Below are 25,311 nucleotides of genomic sequence, written 5' to 3'. Positions count from 1 at the left end.
ATCATCCGCCCTTCCTCTTCCCCTGCAGGTGCTGGCTTCTTTTTTGTTGGAAAGAAGGATGGCTCTTTGAGACCCTGCATTGATTATCGGGGCTTGAATGACATAACGGTCAAGAACAAATATCCTCTTCCTCTCATGTCTGATGCCTTTGAGTTGTTGCAGGGAGCCACTGTCTTCACAAAACTGGACCTGCGTAACGCGTATCATTTGGTACGCATTAGGAAGGGGGATGAATGGAAGACAGCCTTCAATACTCCCACGGGGCATTATGAGTACCTGGTCATGCCATTTGGATTGACTAATGCTCCAGCTGTTTTCCAGGCTCTCGTTAATGATGTCTTACGAGATATGGTTAACAAGTTTTTGTTTGTTTATTTGGATGACATCCTGTTTTTTTCCAGATCTCTCCCAGAACATGTCAATCATGTCCGGTCAGTGCTTCAGCGATTGTTGGAGAACCAACATTTTTCAAGCGGAAAAATGTGTTTTCCACCAGCACACTACGTCCTTCCTGGGGTTCATCATCACCAAGGGTGGATTGGAGATGGATTCAGGGAAGGTTAAGGCGGTGGTGGAATGGCCCACTCCACAATCTCGCAAAGACCTCCAGAAGTTCTTAGGCTTTGCCAATTTTTATAGGAGGTTTATTCGCAACTACACTGTAAAAAACAGAACTTGCATAATTGTAAACTGAAATCAAGATGCAATGTTGAATGAACAAATATACATAGGAAAAGTTCATATCACTTATAAACATGGGTTTAACTATTGTTCTTCATCTGATGTTCAAGAGAAATGGGAAAGTAAGTTTTGTTAAATTGCGTTCTTCAGTTTTCGTTGACACAGTTGACATTCCGTACTTTCTGTTAATGCGCATGCGCAAACATTCTCCCTCTCCCCGATTCGAAGGATGGAAATGGCTGCCGAATTTCAGTGCCGGTATTAGTATTGGATGTTTGTTAAGCGTAAAGTAAGAAACACCGCTACTTTTGCACTTTGTCCACTGATGTTACCTCATATTGGATAGTTTGAACAGAAACTATTACTATGTAAAGTTGCAGTTAGAGAATAAATTAGATTTTCCTAACCGGAGTTTCGCGTCAAACGCCCCATGCTTGCTAACATCTACCATGAGATATTAGCCATCTTGCAGTCGTTGCTTCCCGTTTAGCTCACTACCAAATGAAAATATAAGCATTTTAGTAATGTCGGTGTGAAAGGTATTCTTAGAATGAACTAATTGACATTGGTAACAGCATGTGTACGTTTGGTTTACCTTAACGACGTTGCTAAATAACTTAGTATAGTGACCTTAAAGTGGCGGGAGGCATGACGTTAACTTTACGCTAACGTCAACTAACTAATGATAGCATTGTATTTCAGAATTTTCTAGAAATATAGCGGTGTTATTCGGTATATGAAGTGTTTACTAAGTGTATGCCTACTAAAATAATTCGAGTTGTTAAATGAATGTGTTTCCTGAGAGGTTGCGATTTCTATAGCAACATTTAACATTAGGAAGGTTTGCAAAACGTTGTGTCAGTATTGTTAGCCTGACTTAAGCAGGTCAAACATCAAATCTCCAGGAAGGAAAGTAATTTCTCTTACAAATCAAATTGTACTTTCACTGTACGTGTATTATGATCATATAGCTAGTGGACTATTTTGCAGCAGTCCCAGAAAAACGGAGCTTAACTTTACAAAAGATGCTTGCTTACATTATAATTGTATTATTCCATTGCATAGTAAGCAGGACATACTAGCACTGCATTTTCATTCAATCACAAGTTACTTTACATAGATTTTCAGTAAGAATTCTTGAATTCTTCTTTTATCTTATTTCAGGATTATTGAATGTAATACATTTTAACTATATTTTTTGTGTCTGTTTGCAGGATTGGAATGCAATGTAAGCTGTGTGGCTTTGAGAGTCCCAGTCTTGACAGTCTTCTCAAGCACTACCTGTTCTGCCACTATCAAGGACGCACTAGTCCGTTGCCCTGTCTCCATCCTCAGTGCGTTTGCACTTTCAGAACTCCAGGTGCGTTGAAGTCACATTTGTCACGAGTGCACAGACCATTTCCACAACAAGCAGCCAATTTTAATTTTGTGTGCGAAGCCTGTGATTTTAGAGATACTTGCCAACCTAAAACATTTTTAAATCACATCAAAAGCCATTTGAGAAATCAAGAAGCTGTGAAGTGTCCTTTTAGGAACTGCCAGGTTAGCACAAATATTCTTTCAACATTTACGAGCCACATTTCGAGGAAGCACAAGTCTCTTTCAGATTTTAGATTATCTGTAACATCTCAGCAAGATGTGTCTTTAAATATTGAACCACTCTTGTCTGTCGAAGATGATCCTCAACCTGATCCACAATCTACAGCCAGTGACCCTATTCCAGTAGTTTGCCCTGTGTCTGAGACGTCTGTAAGCTGGTAAATTTTCCATCTGAGAAACATCCCTAAAGTTCAGAACGGGGGAGACGACCTCACAGTTAGACTCCTTTGTGTCCAGGTGATCTATTTGCATTTGAACTGTTCCCATTGTGTGTGTGGCCGGCCATTTGGTGAAAGGCCCTCGGACACACCTCTTCTCCCCCTCTCCATGCCTGATGAACTAATGTTGGAAACTGAAATGTATCTGTTTCATGACAAATGATAATACATCCATGTTTGGTCTTGAATTAATACTTGTAATGTGGGCAACAGCCTGATCACGGTGTCATTGCAATCTAATGTATCTGTACATAGTTGTGGACTAAGAACTATATTATAGAGTTTTAGACGCCACACCCACTTTCAGGTAAAGAGGTCCTGCTGAGTGGGGGGTGGCTGGATGAATGAAAAAGAGAAGTTCTTGCAGTGACTCTCTCTCTTCCTGCTCTGCTCTGGTCTAGGCAAGAGGTCACACTGACCTCTGCCCCTCTCTCTCTCTCTCTCTCTCCCTGCCTTTTCTCCCTCTCTCTCTCTCTCTCTATCTATCTATCTTTTGATTTCTTTATGGGGTTTGTTATTTTCATTATTTGATATATTGTTTTATCTGGTATATGTAGCATTGTAACTTGGTAACTTGTTAAGGTTTAAGTCCAAGTTTATTGTTTTGTTTTGAGGTTAAGTTCATTTCCTCCTTTGTTCCTTTGTTCAAGGATAATTACTGATACTTTACTTTTACCTAAGGCTCAGAGCCTAATAAATGGTTAATTCTCCTCGCTCAGTTTGCATATCTCTAAAGTCTAGTTGTGCCATGCCATTCTCTGCCATAGTTAAACAAACGAGTTATTTGGTAATTTATTAGAGGTACAATATATCTATGGAGTCAGATTCTTGGTGAAATTCCTAATACAATTGCCATCTAACTTCTCAGATATTTTTACAGTCCAATTCAACCTCATCGAAGCGCCGGACGTAGACAGAACACGTATAAAAGTGGGAAATATATTGTCGTATATTTGGCCTACTTTACAGTTGGTGACATCCCTTTAGTGATCTGAAACTGCTTTTAGAACAAGCATTCCAGTTACGTCGGTCCGCGCCTTAAACAATAGATGTAAACGTCTCTACTCAACAGCAGCGAATCGTCATCGTGAGTGATTTGATCTCTGAAATTTGGTGAGTAAATTTAACATTCTTGAAGACGTGTGACAAAAGCGCACGCATTATTGATGTTAACATTTCACCATAATATTCAGAAAAACTAACTCACTCAGCTATGGTCCTCATAAAGGACGGAAAACTTGAAAAGATGATATTATCTGCATGGACAACAACATTAAAATTCACACTAGACAAATTAGCACGTAGAGGGATCACAATTCACTCTAGCGAGTTTGAAATATATCGTTTCTGGACGATCAATGAGGGGGACATGGCGGAAGGCCTTGCGTCTTTATTATTACAAAAGAAAGTGAAGGAACTTGAAACACTTCGCAATTCAATGCAAATGACTGATGCAAAAGATGTTGTGAACACCGATGCTGTTTCTGATCATGTTTTGCAATCTTGTTCTGATGTGAGAGATGCTGATGTTTCTAATGAGGTCCCTGCAGACATTGTTTTGCAAGACAATCCAAACACCAGGAGGTCTGTCTCTCCTGGACCTGATGAATACGCAATGGCGGCCGTCCAACGCATGGACACCAAAAGTCAAGACCTAAGCAAGAAACGACAAGGCCACAAACGCGGACCCAAAGCGAGCAGATTCTGCAATTCGTGCCATAAAGTGGGCCATGACGAGCAACAATGCTGGACCCTCGGATTGGGGAAACCTCCGCCATATTACCTGAAGCGCCGCGAGCGAAACAAGCCTCCTCACAAACAACAAAACGGTTTGCAAGATGAACTTCTCACTATGATCAAATCTGCAGTTAAAAATGAGACATCACGGATAATTAGACTGTTCAGCCGGGTCTTAACACCTTTCAATGCATAGCCATCTCACAGCTAATGATAACCTGTAACAGTGCCCTCTCGAGGTTGTTTTCTCTGATGAGAAATTTGTTAGTCACATATCCAGACAATGAGTTTTTGTTTATTTAATTTGAAGATGATACGATATGTACTGGCTTTGTTGTATACCCCTGTAGAGGGATAGACCTTTAAGTGTTTCTGCTTGTGTTGTAGCCATTTTTGTCTTTCTCAAGTTTTTTATGTTCTTGTTTTATTTTGACTTATGTTATTTACATCTTATCACGTTTACTTAATTTATTGTTATTTTTGGTTGCTTATGTATATCTCTTTAAGTTCATTTGCACGTGTAATGGTAATTGGTGATTGGGTAATAGATTGCAATTAGGCAGATTGGCTGCACTTTCGTCATTTTTTGTATATATGTCACGGGTGCAACTCATCACGTGGTGCTTGAATTGGTTGGCAAATGTTGGGTTGTAGTCGAGGTGGCAAAATACAATTTTTTGACCATTTCTGATAACGAACTGTGGATATCTTGGAACGTTGGAATTAAGTTGGACTTGACAATAAATGGAATACTTTTGGAATAGACTTTCGTTGTCAGAGTGCGTGCAAAACGGCCACCTTTCCACTACACCCACGGCCTGGTCTTGAGCGTTTGGAAAACTCCAGAAAAGGCCGCGACATTTAAGTCAAAAAATTGTATGGACTGCATGAAAGCACGTTTGGACTTTGGACTACCTTTGGACTACTTTGGATTACGGAACTCTGTTTTTGGTTTGGATTCGCACACATCCCGCAAAGCTTGTGAGTACACGCGGTGAATTGAATTGTTTGTTAATGACCCGAAGTGTCGGGAAGACGCCAAACTTGGACTGAGTATTTTGTTTAAGAACTTTTGACGCAGATAAAGCGATACACTTTTCAGTTGGATATTTTGACATTTGAAGATTGGATTTACTTTGAGTTTACAATGTCAGACAAAGAGGAAGAAGAAGACTCGGTCATCTTTTGCAAGAAGGAAAGAGAGCTGTGTAAGTTGATTAACACGCGCCGAGGAAAGCTTAGCTTTCTTACTCGCAAACAGAATGAAATTCAAAAGTTTATTGATGACCGAGAACAAAAGGACACGGTCCGTGAACATATGACAATTTATAACGATCATTTGGCACAATTTATGGAGCTACAAGTTTCTGTTCAAAGCATGTTAAATGACGATGAACAGGAAGCGGACCATAATGACTGGTACGAGCCGAAATTGTTGCGTATGAAGGACTTTATTGAGATGACTGAATTCTGGATTAATAAAGAGGATGACGAGTTAAATGGAACTCTACAGCCGCAAGACAGCGTTTCCCAAGTAGGCCGAGATCCCCCTGACGAACCCCCTGACGAACCTCCTGATGTCGTCGATGAATCCGGCAACAGGGCGCCTAGTAAAGCAGCATCGGTTGCCGCTAGTAGGAAGAGCGCAGCCTCCAGAGTCTCCGCCGCGCACGTACAGGCCGAAGTGGATCGCGCTGCTTTGGTCGCCAAGGCGCAGTCTCTGCAAGAGAAACATGCGCTCGAATTCGAAGAGCTTCAGCTAAGGGCACGGAAAGAAGCGCTCGAGTTAAAGACTGAATTGGCTGTTGCAGATGCAAAAGTGAAAGTTTACACAACAATGCAAGACCGGTCTGTGGTTGCGTCTGCTAGCTTGGCGAATTCTACCGAATTCATTCCTCCTGTGATTGTTCAGAAACCTATGAAATCAACAGAAAAACAGAAAGTGTCTCCTGTTAGTTTTAAAGCCTCTGCTTTGTCAATGCCTACAGGTAATGTGCATAAATCACCAAGCTTTAAGACTGAACAGTGTCTAGTGCATCCCCACAAAGGTCATTTGGACTTGGGAAACAATGCTCTAATAGAGATGTTGAGAAAACAAAATGAGATCACTGAGGTGCTCATAAAGCAGCAGAGAATGTCTTCTCTTCCAGCTGTGAAAATCCCCATTTTTGATGGTGATCCTTTGCATTTTAGATCTTTTATTAAAGCATTTGAGCAAGGAATTGAAGCTAAAACTGATAACTCGCAAGACAGACTCTATTACTTAGAGCAGTTCACAAATGGTGAGCCCAAGAACTTGGTGCAAAGTTGCATGCACATGAATCCCCAAACTGCATATGATGAAGCCAAGAAACAACTGGAATGGAACTTTGGAAACAGAGTAACCATCACCTCTGCATTTGTTGATAAAGCACTGAATTGGTCAGTCATTAAGCCAGATGATTCTCTGGGATTAAGATCCTATGCATTATTCCTAAGAAACTGTTCCAACACCATGAGTGAAGCTGGTTTTACTGATGAACTGGAAAATGCTACAAACATGAGAATAATTGTGTCCAAGTTGCCCTTCAGGTTGCGAGAGAAATGGAGAGTGACAGTCTTCAACATTGGAGAAAAACGTGATCGCAGACCAAAGCTGAAGGACTTGTTAGAGTTTTTGGAAAAGCAAGCAAAAGCTGCATTGGATCCTGTCTTTGGAGAAGCCCAGAAATCAAAAGAACAGGTAACTGTCAAAACATCAAACCCAATATACAAATCTAAAGCCAACTTTGCTACTTCTGTTGTACCTCAGCCAGACCAGATCAACAGACCTCAGCCAAGTTACAGCCGGTCAATGCCTGGAAAAGGTAATGCAACACAAATTCGTTGTCTCTTTTGTGACAAGCCCCATTCTATTGAACTGTGTGATTCATTCAAGCAGAAGCCAAACAAGGAAAGGGTAGAGTTTGTGAAGACCAAAGGTTTGTGTTTTGGATGCTTAGAACAAGGACACATGAGTAAGAGCTGTACCAAACGTTTGTCATGTGAGACCTGTCATAATAACCATCCAACTGTTCTCCACATAGAACCAAAAGGACCCTCAGAGCCGTCCCAAAGTATACAGAATGCTTTAGTGTCTGTAGCTGCTGGAAAGCATACTGGGGCCGGAGAAAGAGAATGTGCCCTGTCTATCGTTCCTGTGAAAGTGAAGTTGGATAAAGGAACCAAAACCGTGGAAACCTACGCCTTTCTCGACCCAGGCAGTACTGCAACATTTTGCACTGAGGAGTTGATGCATCAGCTTAATGGAACCGGGAAAGATGTGGAAATTCTGCTTAAGACCATGGGACAGGAAAAGCCTGTAAGTTGTTTTAAGCTTTCTGGACTAGAAATATCTGCCTTAAACAAAGATGATTACATGAAATTGCCTGACGTTTACACACAAAAGTCAATCCCCGTCACCCATGAAAACATTCCTAAAGAAGAGCATATAAGAAAATGGCCTTACTTAAGGAATGTAGAATTGACACCAATCAACGCAAGTATTGGGCTTCTTATTGGTGTGAATGCCCCTAGGGCACTGGAACCTTGGACAATTGTTAACAGTGAGGGTAGTGGGCCCTATGCTGTCCAAACTCGCCTTGGGTGGGTCCTAAACGGTCCACTCAGCCATAGTTTAGAGGGTGATGCACTTGGGGTTGCTTCTGTTACAGTGAACCGCACTTCAATTAGTGACTTGGAGGAGATGGTCATGCAATATAATCAAGATTTTGTGGAGCATCATTGTGATGAACAAACAAACATCAGTAAAGAAAACCATTCAGAAATCCTCCCGCATGACCAGCTGGAACAGGAGGTGGGAAAAGTGTGGCATCTACCGCATCATGGTGTCTACCACCCCCAAGAGAAAACATTGCGTGTCGTGTTTGATTGTGCTGCTACATTTGCTGGAACTCCTTTGAATAAAGAACTCTTACAAGGTCCAGACTTGACTAACACCTTGCGCGGTGTCCTCAATCGCTTACGCCAAGGTCCCATTGCCCTGATGATCGACATAAAAGGTATGTTCCATCAGGTAAGAGTAGCTGAGGAACATGTCAACTATCTGCGCTTCCTTTGGTGGCCTGGTGGTGACGTCACCAAAGATCTGGTTAAGCACAGAATGTTGGTGGTCCACATCAGTGGGGCAGTGTCCTCTCCCAGCTGTGCCACATATGCCCTCTTAAAATCTGCTGAGGACAATCAGAGTCTGTATTCAGAAGAAGTGATTGATACAATCAGGCATAATTTTTATGTTTATGACTGTCTTGAGTCCCTTTGTTCTGTACAGCAGGCCATCTCTCTTTACCAGCAGCTCATAGAGGTGTGTGCCAAAGCAGGATTCAGACTCTATAAGTGGGTCTGCAATGAACGCTCTGTCCTATCCCAGATCCCTAAAGAAAACCACGCCAAAGGAGTAAAGACACTGGAACTCAGCCGTGACCAGCTCCCTATGGAAAGAGCTCTGGGAGTCCAGTGGGATGTGGACAGAGACGTCTTCACATACAGCATCACCAAGAAACACAAGCCACTAACCAGTCGTGGTATCCTGTTTACTTGTGTGTTGCTTGTGTTTTGGGAAGGCAAGAGTGGCACCACTGAAACAACTCGCCATACCACGCATGGAACTCGCAGCTGCAGTCTTAGCTGTGCGTGTGGACAATATGCTCTCAGCTCAAACAGAATAAGACTCACCGGAACTTCGCTGTTGGGGACGTGGTCTTCATCATTGATGAACCGGCACCGAGAACTTCTTGGCCCATCGGACACATCACTGAGGTGATGGCAGTCTGCCAAGGATTTGTTCGTCAAGTTCGTGTCAAGACACAAACAAATGAACTAGAAAAGCCCATCAGCAAACTCTGTTTCCTCCTGGAAGCAGTGTAAAAGGCAACAGTAAAAGTTGACCTTCAACTGAGTCATGTGCTTGAACCTCTGACTCTGCATGTAAACTGAATCACTTACTGACTTGCTCTACATCTCATTACGCAACATACACCTTTTTGAACAAACATACAGTACATACATTAGCATATTTTTGGAACTTTCGTCACCTTTTTTATGAAGATTTGAAGATTTCTATGGACTATTTTTCTATAAAACAAAAAAATAACAAAAAAATGCATGTAATTAATGTGTGAACTTTATTATTGAATGGCTACTATTACGGTAATTGCTTGTATGACAAGAATTAGGGGCCGGAATGTTGTAGCCATTTTTGTCTTTCTCAAGTTTTTTATGTTCTTGTTTTATTTTGACTTATGTTATTTACATCTTATCACGTTTACTTAATTTATTGTTATTTTTGGTTGCTTATGTATATCTCTTTAAGTTCATTTGCACGTGTAATGGTAATTGGTGATTGGGTAATAGATTGCAATTAGGCAGATTGGCTGCACTTTCGTCATTTTTTGTATATATGTCACGGGTGCAACTCATCACGTGGTGCTTGAATTGGTTGGCAAATGTTGGGTTGTAGTCGAGGTGGCAAAATACAATTTTTTGACCATTTCTGATAACGAACTGTGGATATCTTGGAACGTTGGAATTAAGTTGGACTTGACAATAAATGGAATACTTTTGGAATAGACTTTCGTTGTCAGAGTGCGTGCAAAACGGCCACCTTTCCACTACACCCACGGCCTGGTCTTGAGCGTTTGGAAAACTCCAGAAAAGGCCGCGACAGCTTGAAAACACCTACCAATGCCAGTAGTATGCTTATTCTTTACATTTTTTTTGATATGTACTCATTTTGAGGGCTAGCCAAACAAAATAATCCTTGCTTTATACCAGTGTTGTTATCACCAAGCCAAAAGAGCCTCTGCGTGAAAAACTAGGCCTAGTCTGATATAAACAAATTGTTGTCGTTAAACGGTCCATGAGCCAAAGAGTTATGGATATGAGGTAAAATCTTTTATGACTACAGATAAGCCCCTGATAGAGAGATAATTCCTTAGGTGTGCATGTTACAGATTATTGACTAACACTTAGCCCTATTGAGTTGGATTTTGAATGCCTGTACCCATGTATCTGCTAAAGGGGACGCCCATGTGCAGTTGACTGCGTAGCAGATACAATGTACCGACATTTGAGATACTAACTCAATTTTGAACTCATTAATGAAATCTGATAAATCTTGTCATGTTTGTCCTCCTTGATTGTGGCCTTATAGGGCGGGGTGCTGGGTTGAGCTCGTCTAGCTCTTCTGTGCTGTGAAGCTTAACAGTCAGGGATGACTCATGCTTACTTCATTTTTCCAAATTAATTCTGCCAAGGGGACGTAGACAGTTGTACTAACATTCATGCTCACTCTAAAAATAATTTACACATTTAAGTATAAGATAAATGTTATATACTGACTTTGTTGTATGCTTATATAAAAGGGCATAGATTCTGTAAATGTTTTGCTTCAAAGCACATAGACAGATGTTGGTGGTACAATTATTCTTATAGCTAAAATATTGACTTCTTACAGTGTCAGAAGTGATAAAGCACATACACACAGTCACACACAAGTGAAATTTCGATTAATGATTTAAATTTCGAATTTTAACTGCTGGGATGAACTAATTTGTTTTCCTTTTAACCAATCATTTATATACATTCTTTGATTATTTTATTTGATTTTCTTGATAAATTTGTATTCAGTGTGCAAATAATGCCAGTAACAAAGATGAGTTATCTTATGAAACATTTTTTTTCAATTTGAGATACACCAGAATGTGTTTAATTCCATTTATTTTGAAATTTGTATATTGGTTTGTTTGTTTTGCTCTTTCTCTCTTTCCTGTCTTTTCCCTGTATAATGTTACAGCAGACAGACGATACTCTCACGATTCTGCTCAACTCCAGATTGCTTTTACACAAAGAAGAATGTTCCACGCTACAGCAATGCTCACCTGATCCTGAGAACTTGTTTCAGACCGGAGAAGCTCGGTCAACTAATGTCAAAACTACTCTGAGAGATTCCTTCGGACACTATGGACAAATATGTGAATATGGATGACCAGCTTTAATTTTTTGACACTTATGAGATAATGACTTCACAGTGTCAATGGGGCGACTGTAAGCTGGTAAATTTTCCATCTGAGAAACATCCCTAAAGTTCAGAACGGGGGAGACGACCTCACAGTTAGACTCCTTTGTGTCCAGGTGATCTATTTGCATTTGAACTGTTCCCATTGTGTGTGTGGCCGGCCATTTGGTGAAAGGCCCTCGGACACACCTCTTCTCCCCCTCTCCATGCCTGATGAACTAATGTTGGAAACTGAAATGTATCTGTTTCATGACAAATGATAATACATCCATGTTTGGTCTTGAATTAATACTTGTAATGTGGGCAACAGCCTGATCACGGTGTCATTGCAATCTAATGTATCTGTACATAGTTGTGGACTAAGAACTATATTATAGAGTTTTAGACGCCACACCCACTTTCAGGTAAAGAGGTCCTGCTGAGTGGGGGGTGGCTGGATGAATGAAAAAGAGAAGTTCTTGCAGTGACTCTCTCTCTTCCTGCTCTGCTCTGGTCTAGGCAAGAGGTCACACTGACCTCTCTGCCCCTCTCTCTCTCTCTCTCTCTCCCTGCCTTTTCTCCCTCTCTCTCTCTCTCTCTCTCTATCTATCTATCTTTTGATTTCTTTATGGGGTTTGTTATTTTCATTATTTGATATATTGTTTTATCTGGTATATGTAGCATTGTAACTTGGTAACTTGTTAAGGTTTAAGTCCAAGTTTATTGTTTTGTTTTGAGGTTAAGTTCATTTCCTCCTTTGTTCCTTTGTTCAAGGATAATTACTGATACTTTACTTTTACCTAAGGCTCAGAGCCTAATAAATGGTTAATTCTCCTCGCTCAGTTTGCATATCTCTAAAGTCTAGTTGTGCCATGCCATTCTCTGCCATAGTTAAACAAACGAGTTATTTGGTAATTTATTAGAGGTACAATATATCTATGGAGTCAGATTCTTGGTGAAATTCCTAATACAATTGCCATCTAACTTCTCAGATATTTTTACAGTCCAATTCAACCTCATCGAAGCGCCGGACGTAGACAGAACACGTATAAAAGTGGGAAATATATTGTCGTATATTTGGCCTACTTACACGTCCTACCCAGAGCCACTGGACTATTTCAGCCTTGAAATCAAGTTTGCTTCACTGTTACTTTACATGCAGACAATATAACACATTTCGAAAACATCAGCCCAAGAAATATTAACTAAAATTCATGTTATTTTGTCTTTCTCAAAACTTACTGCAAAGAGCGCTATTGAGGATGTTTTAAGGAGGTATGAATTCATTGATGCTTTATTAAGGGAGGAGCTAAAGGAACAAATATCAGAAGTTGTGTACAATATAAATCCTTTATATCACAGCACTTCAGAGAACGGTATCCTTTCAACACAACATAGAAGAGAAGCATATTTCAAAAGAAATGTTCAAGTGATTGACCCAGTTGAGTATCTTTATGATGGACTGCATCAAAATAGCTTTGTCTATGTCTCGGTTCTAAGAGTTATTGAGGTTTTGTTAAACAGAGAAGAGGTTTTGGAAAAAGCAGTTTTCCTCGAGGAGGAGTTGCCAGGATGGTACAAGTCAACACGTAGTGGGCAGTATTTCAAAGGAAATCCACGATTAGGCTGTCAGAGTGATGCTATTTCGATTGCTATTTATATTGATGAATTTGAGGTCTGTAATCCGCTCGGAACATCACGGAAGGTCCATAAGATCACTGCTGTGTATTGAATACTACTGAATTTGCCCGTGAAGTTCCGTTCCACTCTTCCCTCAATACAACTTGCTCTGCTTGGGAAAAGCTGTGATGTGAAGAGTTTTGGCTATGAGAAGTTTTTTCATCCTCTGGTGAAAGACATAGGTCGCCTAGAACAGCAAGGTGTGTTTGTCAAACTTCTCAATTCTAACCTCAAGGGAACTGTGTATTGTGTATGTGCTGACAATCTTGGAGCCCACAGTCTTGCTGGCTTCCAAGAACACTTTCATGCAGGAAATCCCTGCAGATTTTGTCTAGCTTCTAAAGATGAAATACAGACAGCGGATGCCAGCTCTTTCCCATTAAGAACCATTGAACAGCATAATGTCATCCTAGCAGAACTGAGAGACAATGATCAACTTGGCTGTAAGCTGGGTGTGAAAAAAGAGTGTGTCCTTGGTAAACACCTGTCCTCTTTCCATCCTGTAACAGGGTTTCCACCGGATCTATTACATGACCTCTTGGAGGGAGTTGTACCCTATGAGTTGGCTGTTTGCTTGAAGGAACTCATTACAAAGAGGTATTTTACACTCAGTGTTCTTAATACTTGTATCAGGTCCTTCCCTTACTTGCACTCAGATAAAGTGAACCAGCCCAAGGTCATTGCTCAGTCTAGCTTTGCAAAGAAAACTGTAGGTGGGAACGGACATGAAAACTGGGCATTGCTTCGTCTTTTGCCATTAATGATTGGCCATTATGTGCCAGAGCAGGAACCATCATGGGAGATTTTAATGGACCTGAAAGAGATAGTTGAGTTGGCTGTTTCATCAGAATTATCATCAGCATCTCTAGCCTGGCTACACAGAAAAATTCTTGATCACAGACAGCTAATTAAGGAAACATTCCCTGATTTCAAATTCAAACCAAAGCACCATTATATTGAACACTACGCTTACTTGGTTCAGTGCTTTGGCCCATTGATCGAGCTATGGACAATGAGATTTGAGGCCAAATATAGTTACTTCAAAGGGATTGTACATGATGTGCACAATTTTAAGAATATTCTCCTCACCTTGGCAAGTAAACACCAGCTCATGATGGCCCATTACCTTGAAGCCCCAAGTCTCTTTCCTCCCGCTATATCTGTGCAAAAGGTTAAACATGTCAAAACATGCACCCTTGATGTGCAACAAATGACTGCAGTGCTGCAAAAGTACCCTGATAGAGGAATTGTGAGCCTCACACCAGATGTACATCTGAATGGTACTCACTATAGTGATGGTATGGTTTTGTCCTCTGTAGAACAGAGTGGGTTTCCAGAGTTTTTCAGAATCCTCAGTATACTGGTGAATGGCAACACAGTGTCTTTCATTTGTAGAAAGCTGTCATCGTGGTATGTTGAACACTACAGATGCTATGAGGTTTCTGATACATGCACAACTCAAATTATTGAACCAGAGGACCTTATTGATCACTACCCTCTTATCTCGTACAATGTTCAAGGAAAGGTTATGATTTCTCTGAAGAGGTTTCTTCTGCACTGATTTCTCTATCAATGCATTAATGAATAGTTGATAGAACAGGCAAGATCAGACCTAGAGATGTACATAGTTATTGTGATTTGTTGATGTTTTTGAGGTAAAGTAATTGCAGAGCATTGGCTTCAGCTAATCTGTGTCTCTCTTTTGTTGTCACAGAGTATGTTGTTTCGCGTGTTGCTGGGTCCTGATAATGCCAGAAGAATCAATGTCACTGAAGCCCTCAACTCGGTCAGTCACTTGAAAAATATTCTGCAAGATAGTCTACAGATTGTGCAAGACTTTGAGATTCAGTTTGAGGATCCAGACTTTGGCAACCAGCTGTGTAATTTGACTGACATATCCGAACTTCCACCAGATAGAGCTATATTGAAAATAATCACCAAAGTATCTGAAGAGTCAGATAATGCTTCTATATCATCCCTTGACACTGCTAGTATAACTTCCTCTTCCAGTTCGGCAGCTTCTGCGTCATCTAGCTCAAATGTTAGTCCCATTAGCATACCTTTTAGACAGCGTGAAAATTCAGATCAGTGGCCTTCTCCTTTCCCAATACCTACATTTTCATATGATGTGGAATTGAGACTAGCTAAAGGGAATGAGATGTTCAGAGAACATGGAACACTGCTTGATGTTCCCAAAGATATGAAAATGGACATTTTGAATGCTCTATGTCGTTCCATGTTTTCTTATAAAACATACCAAACAAGGAAAGAGTTAGAAGTCGTGGCTGCTGGGTTAGTCAACAAGCATCCCTGTCTGAAAGATCCAAGCATGGGAACATGCTATGATTCTTGGACCACAAGGTTGTACTACAAAGTAGGAAATTACCGCCATAAACTCGGAGCAGCAGGTTGCAGTGAAGTCCGTGTTAACCAGAAAAGAACTGGAGATGATTCCAGGAATCGCTTGAAGAAGGCCAGACGATGTGAAGTGAACTTCCTTCCAACTGGGCAAACTGATGTAACTCTTCAAAATGAAAAAGCTGCTTTGCAGGAAGAAATGACAAAGAAATATTCCAACCATGCAGTTGTTCATTCCAAAATGGAACAGACATTTGCCTTACGAAGGAAAGAGATTGTTGATGAAGAGCCTTCAGTAGCTGACATTATGAGACAGTGGCCGGCATTATTTTTGGAAGAGCAAGTAAGTGCATAGAATTGAAATGATTTAAGCCCTTTCTGAAGCATGTTCATTTTGTATGACTAAATGCATCTAAATTATATGATCCAATAGGTTCACATGGAGTTTTTCAGAATCACTGGAGTCAATCTCAAGGAGACGTTCTTCTCTTCACTCGACGAATATACACCAAAGATCATCCAACTGTACAGGTCACGTAGTGGAGCCTTTGGAGAGGACTTAAAGACTCTACTGAACAAAATGGATGCCCAGGTAAACTTCTATCATGTATTTATTATGACCGCCGCTAGCGTAGCTAGCGAAGCGGTCATATAGTTGTTGTCAAAGTTTTTTTTTTTTTTTTTTTTTCTTTTTTCCCGTCATTTTTCGTCAACGATTCCCGGGACACCGTAACACCGGAGCGCATGAAACTTGGTGGGCATGTAGCCCCAGTAGAGTTCTATGGAAATTTTTCGTTTCGTCCCCGGGGGTCACTCCACCCCCGCGCTGCCCCCGCCCGAAGCCCAAAAATGACAGTTTTTCCTACCTAACTACCTGAACCGTGGCACCGAGGATGACAAAATGTTTATGGTATGTTGTTCTCTAGAGCTTGCATCAACTTAGCTTATAACCAGTCATTTGTGATTTGCCCCCCCATCGTAAAAATTGAAAATGCAATGTAATATTGCTTTAATTGCCCCTATCTTCAGATGAGATGTTATGAACTGCACCAAATTTCATGTGTATGATTAACCTGACACCCTCTGGGAGTATGCCAAGTTTTGTGGAATTTCATCCATGGGGGGCTATAAAATAAATGGATTTATGTGTACATTCAGGACTGTATACCCATCGGCCAGTAGATGGTGGTATTATCTGGAGTCTAAATCCCCCCCTGGGGGTTTCAAAAACTGTTCCAAACATCTCAATCTCTGCTAGTTTTTGTCCTAGAAACATATAAGTGACACCATTAGAAACCTTTAATCAACTAGTTTCCAAATATGTTTTAAAAGAGAATGGTTGCTCTGGGTGCAACAAACATGCAGGAACACACACACACACACACAGACACACGCACACACACACACACACACATAAATACACACACACACACGCATACCTACACACACACGCACCACTACATACACACATGTACATAAAACATTATACAAACACATGCACAAACACGCCCACACGCATGCACACATACACCCTTACACACACACACACACACCTACACACACCTACACACACACACACACACACACACACACACACACACACACACACACACACACATGCACACACACATCTTTGAGTACATTTTGTGAGACCACCGGAGCTGAGAAGTGAGTGTGTGTGTGATGTACTATAGCCTGTGTGTGTGGGTGCGTTTCTGTGTGCCCATCTGTGTGTTTGCATGTGTGTATATGTGTGTATGTGCATGTTCTGTGTGTGTTCTCTTTCTTTCTCTCTCTCTCTCTATCTCTCTCTCTCTCTCTCTATGTCTGTGTTATCTGTGTGTATTCTGTGTGTGTTCTCTCTTTCTCTCTCTCTGGGTGTGCCTGTGTGTGTGTGTTTGTGTGTGTGTGTGTGTGTGTGTGTGTGTGTGTGTGTGTGTGTGTGTGTGTGTGTGTGTGTGTGTGTGTGTGTGTGTGTGTGTGTGTGTGTGTGTGTGAGTGTGTGCCTGTGTATGTGTGTTTGTGTGTGTGTGTGTGTGCACACGCGCGCATGTGAGTGTGTGTGTGTGTGTGTTATCTGATATTGGAGTGACAGTGACGGCAGAGAACACAGTGAACATATACTCAGAGACACATTAAACACACACACAAGCAGACACACACTCACACTAGAGAAGCACTCATACACAAAAGCAAGCGCACACATGCACACACTCATTTACATACATAAAAGTTGCAGTAGGGATGGAGTAGGCGATGGAAACAAGCGTGATTGATATTTGCGGAGAGAATGTGCAGGACTGAGCGGCGGTCATATTGTGTATCGCTTTGCGGTACATCTAGTTTTTATGTTTATTGGCAGGCTGCATTGTAAACACTTTTATCCAAAGCAAAACATCTTTCTAACATCATTTACACACTTTAAATTATTAATTTGAAAACAAATACAATACAAAGGATATTTGTTTACTGCTTTGCTCTATCTTCCAGATAACCAATGTCATGTTGCAGAGGAAAACAGCAGCTTTGCGTGGCCTACCATTGTTTATGCGGGAGAGCACAGATTCCTTCTTCAAATCTTGCTTGGTATGTAAGCACAGTCATAATTTAATTGCTATCTAACCCATTTAGGGGTGTGATGATAACCATGTCCCAGATCAGCAGCATACCTCAGATAAATATAAATGGAATTAATGACATAGAACTACACTTCTTCCAGTGTAATAATCAAGGAACTTTTATTATTAAGTAAGGGATAACGGCCTACGAGGTGTGCTGTTATACAAAATTGATGAACAAGGCGGAGATGATTTGCTATTTTTTAGTCTTGCCTCTGCAGAGTTCATTAATTCTTTATAACAACACACCTTGAATGCTGTTATCTCACTGATCACCCGGTTACAACGTATCTAAGGGATGAACGTCACTTTAAAAGATAAGCTACAGAAAAGCATGCAGCTCATTCATAAAGAAACGTGTTCAGTTGCTGTGGTTATCGCTAGTACCAGCTGATTCCATTGTTGCCGGCAAGTTCAACTGGTGTTTACTATCCTTGGTATGGTTATCATTCAAAAGAGCATTGATAATAGACTTTTTCGCCAGATCTACATAGGTGTGCATTATAAGGAATTGGCACACACCCTTCTAGCCAATAAGAATTCAGTACACAGTTCCATTACACTGTTTGATCATTTGGAGTAACACTACAGTGCTGTGTTGTAAAGTGCCAGGTGACATTTTGAGCATAAGATCAAAACAAAATTGTGCCCTCAGGGTTTAGCTGTTTTTGCTAACTTTCCACATAAGGAGACCATATAAATTGGACCAAAATGTCTTTGCCTTGCAGGATACAGATGTGGATGTGGATGCAGGGGCGCACCTTGCCGACAGGCATGGCAAGCAACTGCTTGGAGCCCCGAGCCGTTAGGGGGCCCCGAGACCTCAGAGCGTTTACTGGTGCGACAAGCGAGAAATTCGTCAATAGAGATTGAATGGTGGGTTACGTGATTTTGTGTGCTCCTGTCCTGTCCTGTCTTACAAATAGTAGCCTACATGTATGCTATCGGCTTATAAACAGTGGATCTGTGTCCAAAAGAGTGCAAACAATCCTGAGCCCGACTAGCGCAAAGTGCATCAAAAAACACACCCATTCTTCACTGTTACATTGCTCCGCAATTATTAGTCGCAGCGAGATGAGATTGCACGAAAGAACAGAAGCGGGGCTTTCCAACGAGACTAGGCACTTGTCTGTACGATCAAGTATGAAAGTCATGAAGTTAAATCAAAGTATATCATATTTACAGTCTATATTGCTCTGCATAAACCGGCACATCCAGTCTCGCTTGAATTACTGGCAAACCCGGCATCGCATATCAGATGAAAGAGGGGAAACAGAGCTTTCCATTGATACCAAATACATCGATCCTTTTGTGTTATAAAAACAGACGAAGTGACAAACAAATAATAATGTCATATACTAGCTCTCGTTTGATTTACTCGTGAAATCGCGATCATAAAGATGACACGCATGTCAGATGAAAGAGGAGAGCTAGAGCTATCCACACAGATACCAAATACAACATTTTAAGTTATAAAACAGACCAAGTGACAGCAAAATAATAACTTCATTTAGCTCCACTTACCCTATGTTTTTGTGTGCGATAATAGCTGTTCATAATCCAACGTTATCATGTGTTTCTCTATGGCAAGGCACGTTCATAATAGCATACGGTTTTGAGATCCTATAGGCTATAGCAAACTCCTGTATGGTATCCAATTCAAGACTCATATTGCATCCAAATTTGTTTGACAAATAAACACTTTTTTTGCCTTTACTTTGTTCATTGCAATGCAGTAAAATAAATATTATAGAGAATCATCATGTGTGCACGTCATGTGTGCTACAACGCAAACAAGTCAGGTCAGATCAGCTTATTTCTGGAAGGTAGGCCTACACACCACATATTTCTGTAAATTGCTCAGACCCAAAGTATCCCTCCATCATGGTTCTTGCCATTTACAGAGCAGTCAGGCCTATACAACCAAGTCATGTCGAGCTGCTTGCTGTGGTGAGATACACGTCAAAATGTAAGAATTTGTATAGTAGCCTGCTTTTTGAATTTGTATTATTTAAAAATCTAAAATAAATCAATGCAAGTATTTATGCATGATATTGTGGCAGATCTGGGTAGCCTACACTGTGCTGAAAAAAACCCCCAGTATGTAGCATGTGTGAATGGCACTTGCAACGAATGATAAATGCTTGGCATAGGGCTAGCAACATGTTAAAAACAAGTTTTTTTTGTTGGGGGGGGGGTTGTGTAAGTAGGGCCCCCTAGGATTTTTTGATTAGGGCCCCCACAGACTCTAGAATCGCCACTGTGTGGATGGCGATGGCGTCAACACTCGTGGAGTCCAGATTGGGATTTTAACGGTTACTGAGGACGACACTGCTACCACTGACACAGATGCCAATGTAAGGTGTTTTGCTTTGATTATTGAGGAGCAGATCGTTCTTGATGACCTCCCTGACCTTCCAACTGCTATGGCCATCCTTTTTGGATTGATTTATGCTTTGAATATGAAGTATCCAAAGGAACTGAAATACATGTTCGAAACCATTCAAAAAGTTTTCCTGCGCCTTGATACCAAACTTTCTGCAAGGGTGCAATCGTTCAGAAACAAAATGCTGAGGTGCTGAGATGATGGACTGTGCAAATAAGAGACATTTTACTCCTTTTCTCTCAGCAATTTTTTGTCAAGGCTTGAGTGTAGTGGGAGCGTATGCAGACTCAGTAAGGGCAGTGTTGGTTCTTTTAGGTCATAACGTTCAAATGTAAAGGTTCAGTGTAAACACATGCTGACAGAACAAGGGATCTTGCTTGTTCTCCTAGTAGTTATTAACACCCCCAAAGACTCTGACAGTGAACATTTTTGATTCACCACCATGTACATTCAAAGGCTTCTGAATAAAGCCCAATTACACAGAGTATGGATGGAGCAAGAGTCAGGCTCCTTCACACACATTTAACAGACCAAAGGGGACTGTGACTGCCATACCTTGGCATTGTCCTAATGCCATCACCATAGCACATGGTGTGCTCAGAGAAAGGTAAAGTGTTTGATATGTACTTGACTAATTTATGCAGTGTACCTGGCTCTTAGCCTATGCAAACATTTTTATACTGCAAAGGGTGGTAATGTATAGTCCTTCTTGATCAGGCTATTCAAAAGGTGATCCTCAGGAAGGAAATAATGGATGTTGCTGTTTACATTACTGTGCAGCACTAGTTATGGTAGAGGTAACGTTATTTAGGTATATTTTTACTTTTTTTATAGGGTCCTTTGTAATGCTTGTGTGTGCACAGTCAAAATGGCAACTTTATGTTCAAGTCGGTTTTCAATTGTAAAGGTTCTGTAAGGAAGTCAAGCTTGATAGTTTACTAGGTAAACTTGCTCTGCATTTTCATTATGCATTTTTATTTGAGCCTGCCTGACTCTCTCTTTATTTTCTATTTTCAACTGCTTCAGTGTAATGAAGCATATGTGCAATCTTGAAGTACTTTATTTTTCACCACAATGTTAAGACCATAAGACCTTATATGGCTTGTTTGATATATTGGTAGCCTAATGATTAGGGCATACATTGTTATAGCCTCGCACTGCCTTAGTAAGATACATATTTGTGTGTGTTGGCAGATTTTTTATATAGATCAGTTTATTTGACTGGCTCTTAGAATTTAAGATTATTTTAATTACTGTTGGCACAGAAGACAGTGTTCTAAAAGAAGTTTCAAATAAAAAGTATTCTTTACTTAAGAATTCATTGTTTCTGCTGTCTGTTTTGTAACTGAGTGATAAGATGTGCATAGACAATTGCCTTTTATTTCTTGACGTAGTTCGATAAACTTAAAGAGCATAGTTTCAACTTCAGATTAAAAGGAAGCTGTATATACTTAGAAATGTAACGCAACCGGCTGCGAAGGATTTTTAAGTTTTCTCAACTTAAGTTACCATCTAGTTGTGCTAACCTGCTTTTCAAAGTTGAGGTGATACTGTAGTTTACCTGACTTATTTTTTCAATTTCAGCTTAGTTACACGTATATGTTATTTGCACTCGCAAAGCAAAGTTGAAGAAACTTAAAACACTGCTTTGTATGAACTCTGAAAACCTGGTCAGCACAACTAGACAGGCCTAAAGTTGAGTAAACTTGAAAATGCTTCGCAGCTGGTTGCGTTACATTTTTTAGTTAGCCTAACTTTTTATTTTTTACAGTGTACAGTTCCATAGCAGCTCCCCTGACTGCTCTGACGTCTTCCTCTACTAGGTTCCTCTGGAATGGGGATGCAGAGAGGGCCTTTCAGGAACTGAAGTCGCGATTCACCACAGCTCCTATTTTGACCACGCCTGAACCTTCCCGTCAGTTCATCGTTGAAGTGGATGCCTCTGATGTTGGAGTTGGGGCTGTTCTGTCTCAGAGGTCCTCTTCGGATAACAAGGTACACCCCTGTGCCTTTTACTCACACAGACTGTCTCCTTCTGAGCGCAATTATGACGTGGGAGATCGGGAACTCCTTGCTGTCAAGATGGCTCTACAGGAGTGGCGTCACTGGCTGGAGGGTGCCGAGAAGTCAAGTCAAGTCAAGTCAAGTCAAGTTTATTTATATAGCACATTTCATACACAGAGGTCATTCAATGTGCTTTACATAAACAAAAACCAAACAGTAACTAGAAATGCAATTCCAAGGAATTACCAGTGCATGAAAATGCAAAAATAGATAGATAATGTAGATATGGTTACTAAGGTGTAGCTAGGGTAAACATGGTGGTTGCATAGTTTACAGAGAGTTGATAGTGTGAAGGTAGACGTTTTAAAGATGAAACGTTCCAGTTCTAACTTAAGTAATGATTTCTATTCATGTTAAAATGTTGATTAGCTAACTTAGCTAATGATTTCTAGCAGTTGCGCTAAAAATGCTTATTATGCTAGCAATGCAAACTTTACTAACAATGCTAACCAGGTTGATTAGCTAACTTAACCGATGATTTCTAGCAGTAATGCTAAAAATGCTAACTATGCTAACAATGCTAAATTTGCTAACAATGCTAACCAGGTTGATTAGCTAACTTAGTTGATGATTTTTTGCAGTTATACTAAAAATGTTAACTATGCTAACAATGCTAACCATGCTAACTAGCTAACTTGCTAGTGAGGACTTTTATTTTGAAACATTTGTTGCTAGGGTATCCATGGTGGCCACTATCAGGAAACAAGAAGTTACTGCAGTATAATCATGTTGGTTGCTATGGAAACGGTCATAAACACTTAATTTTAATGGTTGCTATGTTGGTTGCTAGGTACATGGAGGTTTCATGTAGTTGACTGGAGGCATAGTGGATGATAACTGACAGTTGGAATGGTTGAACAGTTCAATAGTTGAGTAGTTACAATGGTTAAATGATTTAATAGTGTATTATAGCAGCGAAGACCTTTATTTTGAAACAGTTGTGGACAGAGGAAGTAGTGAAACAGGATCTGTAGTCTTAACGAGATTGTATGCTTAAAGCCTAAGACAGAAGGTGCCTCTCATATAGCGTTTACGCGTCCTCTCTCGCTCCTCACTGATCTACATAAAGAATGATGGAGCGGCAACAATGGGATAGTCTAGCCCTTCTTCTATCTTTCTTTATGTAGATCATTGAGGATCGAGGAGCGAGGGAGGACATATAAACGCTGCTTGAGAGGGACCCACAGTAAATACTTTAAAAGTTGTATGTAGATAGTCTAATTAATGTTGATAGACAGAATGTTTAATGGATGTTGATAGGCAGATTGTTTAATAGATATTGATTGACAGTTTAATGGGTGGATGAGTGAATGGTCTGAAGAAGATGAATGGATAGAAGGTTGGATGGAATGTGCCTTATATTCTTGTTAAGAGAGACACTGATACAGCTCTCTGAGAGTAGTTGACACAGGTGTAATCAATTTAACTGGCTAGTCTTAAGAGAGCCAGAGTAGCCTACTCTTAAAGCCTGAGACAGAGTAAATAATTTAAAAGTTGAATGTAGATAGTCTAATTAATGTTGATAGACAGAGAGTTTAATGGATGTTGATAGACAGATTGTTTAATAGATGTTGATAGACAGTTTAATGGGTGGATGAGTGAATGGTCTGAAGAAGATGAATGGATAGAATGTTGGATGGAATGTGCCTTATATTCTTGTAGAATGGAGAGACACAGCTCTCTACTGAGAGTAGTGGATACAGATACAGGTGTAATCAATTTAACTGGCTAGTCAGCCTGAGACAGAGTAGATTGTTTAAAAGTTGAATGTAGAGCGTCTAATTGATGTTGATAGGCAGACTGTTTAGAATGGGTGGATGAGTGAATGGTTTGAAGAAGATGAATGGATATAAAGTTGAATGGAATTAGGAGGACTTATTTTGATACTGTTGTGCGCAGAGGATACAGGGGAACAGAACAGAAGTCTTCAGAGAGATTGTAAAGCCTGAGAGAAACTGACAGTTGGTGCCCAGGTGGCTGACCAGCTGGGGTAACATTCTAATTGCTGCCGTGATGTCATAATGAGCCATGTTAAGTCTATGGGGGAAATTGTAATAGTTTTTAACTAATAGTTTAAAAAGTATAAAAGTTACAAAGTTGAAAAATACAAAGCCCACATCGCGTAAGTAAGACCTACGCGTCAAAATTTGAATGGAGTTTCTACGTTAAGCGGTTGAAGCTGAATTGCGTGCGTTAGAAGAAGAATAACTAGTAATGCAATTCCAAGGAATTACCAGTGCATGAAAATGCAAAAATAGATAGATAATGTAGATATGGTTACTAAGGTGTAGCAAGGGTAAACATGGTGGTTGCATAGTTTACAGAGAGTTGATAGTGTGAAGGTAGACAGTTTAAAGATGAAACGTTCCAGTTCTAACTTAACTAATGATTTCTATTCATGTTAAAATGTTGATTAGCTAACTTAGCTAATGATTTCTAGCAGTTACGCTAAAAATGCTTATTATGCTAGCAATGCTAACTTTACTAACAATGCTAACCAGGTTGATTAGCTAACTTAACCGATGATTTCTAGCAGTAATGCTAAAAATGCTAACTATGCTAACCATGCTAACTAGCTAACTTGCTAGTGAGGACTTTTATTTTGAAACATTTGTTGCTAGGGTATCCATGGTGGCCACTATCAGGAAACAAGAAGTTACTGCAGTATAATCATGTTGGTTGCTATGGAAATGGTCATAAACACTTAATTTTAATGGTTGCTATGTTGGTTGCTAGGTACATGGAGGTTTCATGTAGTTGACTGGAGGCATAGTGGATGATAACTGACAGTTGGAATGGTTGAACAGTTCAATAGTTGAGTAGTTTCAGTGGTTAAATGATTTAATAGTGTATTATTGCAGTGAGGACCTTTATTTTGAAACAGTTGTGGACAGAGGAAGTAGTGAAACAGGATCTGTAGTCTTAATGAGATTGTAT

At 40.3% G+C, this 25,311-nt stretch overlaps 1 protein-coding gene and 1 long non-coding RNA gene across 2 annotated transcripts in view; one reads left to right on the top strand and one right to left on the bottom strand.

Moving 5' to 3' along the window:
• Positions 1–25,311, bottom strand: part of LOC134084577 (CMRF35-like molecule 1) — a 59,453-nt gene that overhangs the window by 6,760 nt on the left and 27,382 nt on the right. The window lies entirely within an intron of this gene.
• On the top strand, positions 1,907–14,920 carry LOC134084635 (uncharacterized). The gene is made up of 3 exons (XR_009939757.1): positions 1,907–2,041; positions 13,458–13,545; positions 14,663–14,920. It is a non-coding gene; the product is annotated as an uncharacterized LOC134084635 (long non-coding RNA).

This window comes from Sardina pilchardus, chromosome 1 (assembly GCF_963854185.1).
Source record: "Sardina pilchardus chromosome 1, fSarPil1.1, whole genome shotgun sequence".
Lineage (NCBI taxonomy): Eukaryota > Metazoa > Chordata > Actinopteri > Clupeiformes > Clupeidae > Sardina > Sardina pilchardus.
The sequence above is the reverse complement of the archived record's forward strand: the minus strand, read 5'-3'. Positions and strand labels throughout refer to the sequence as shown.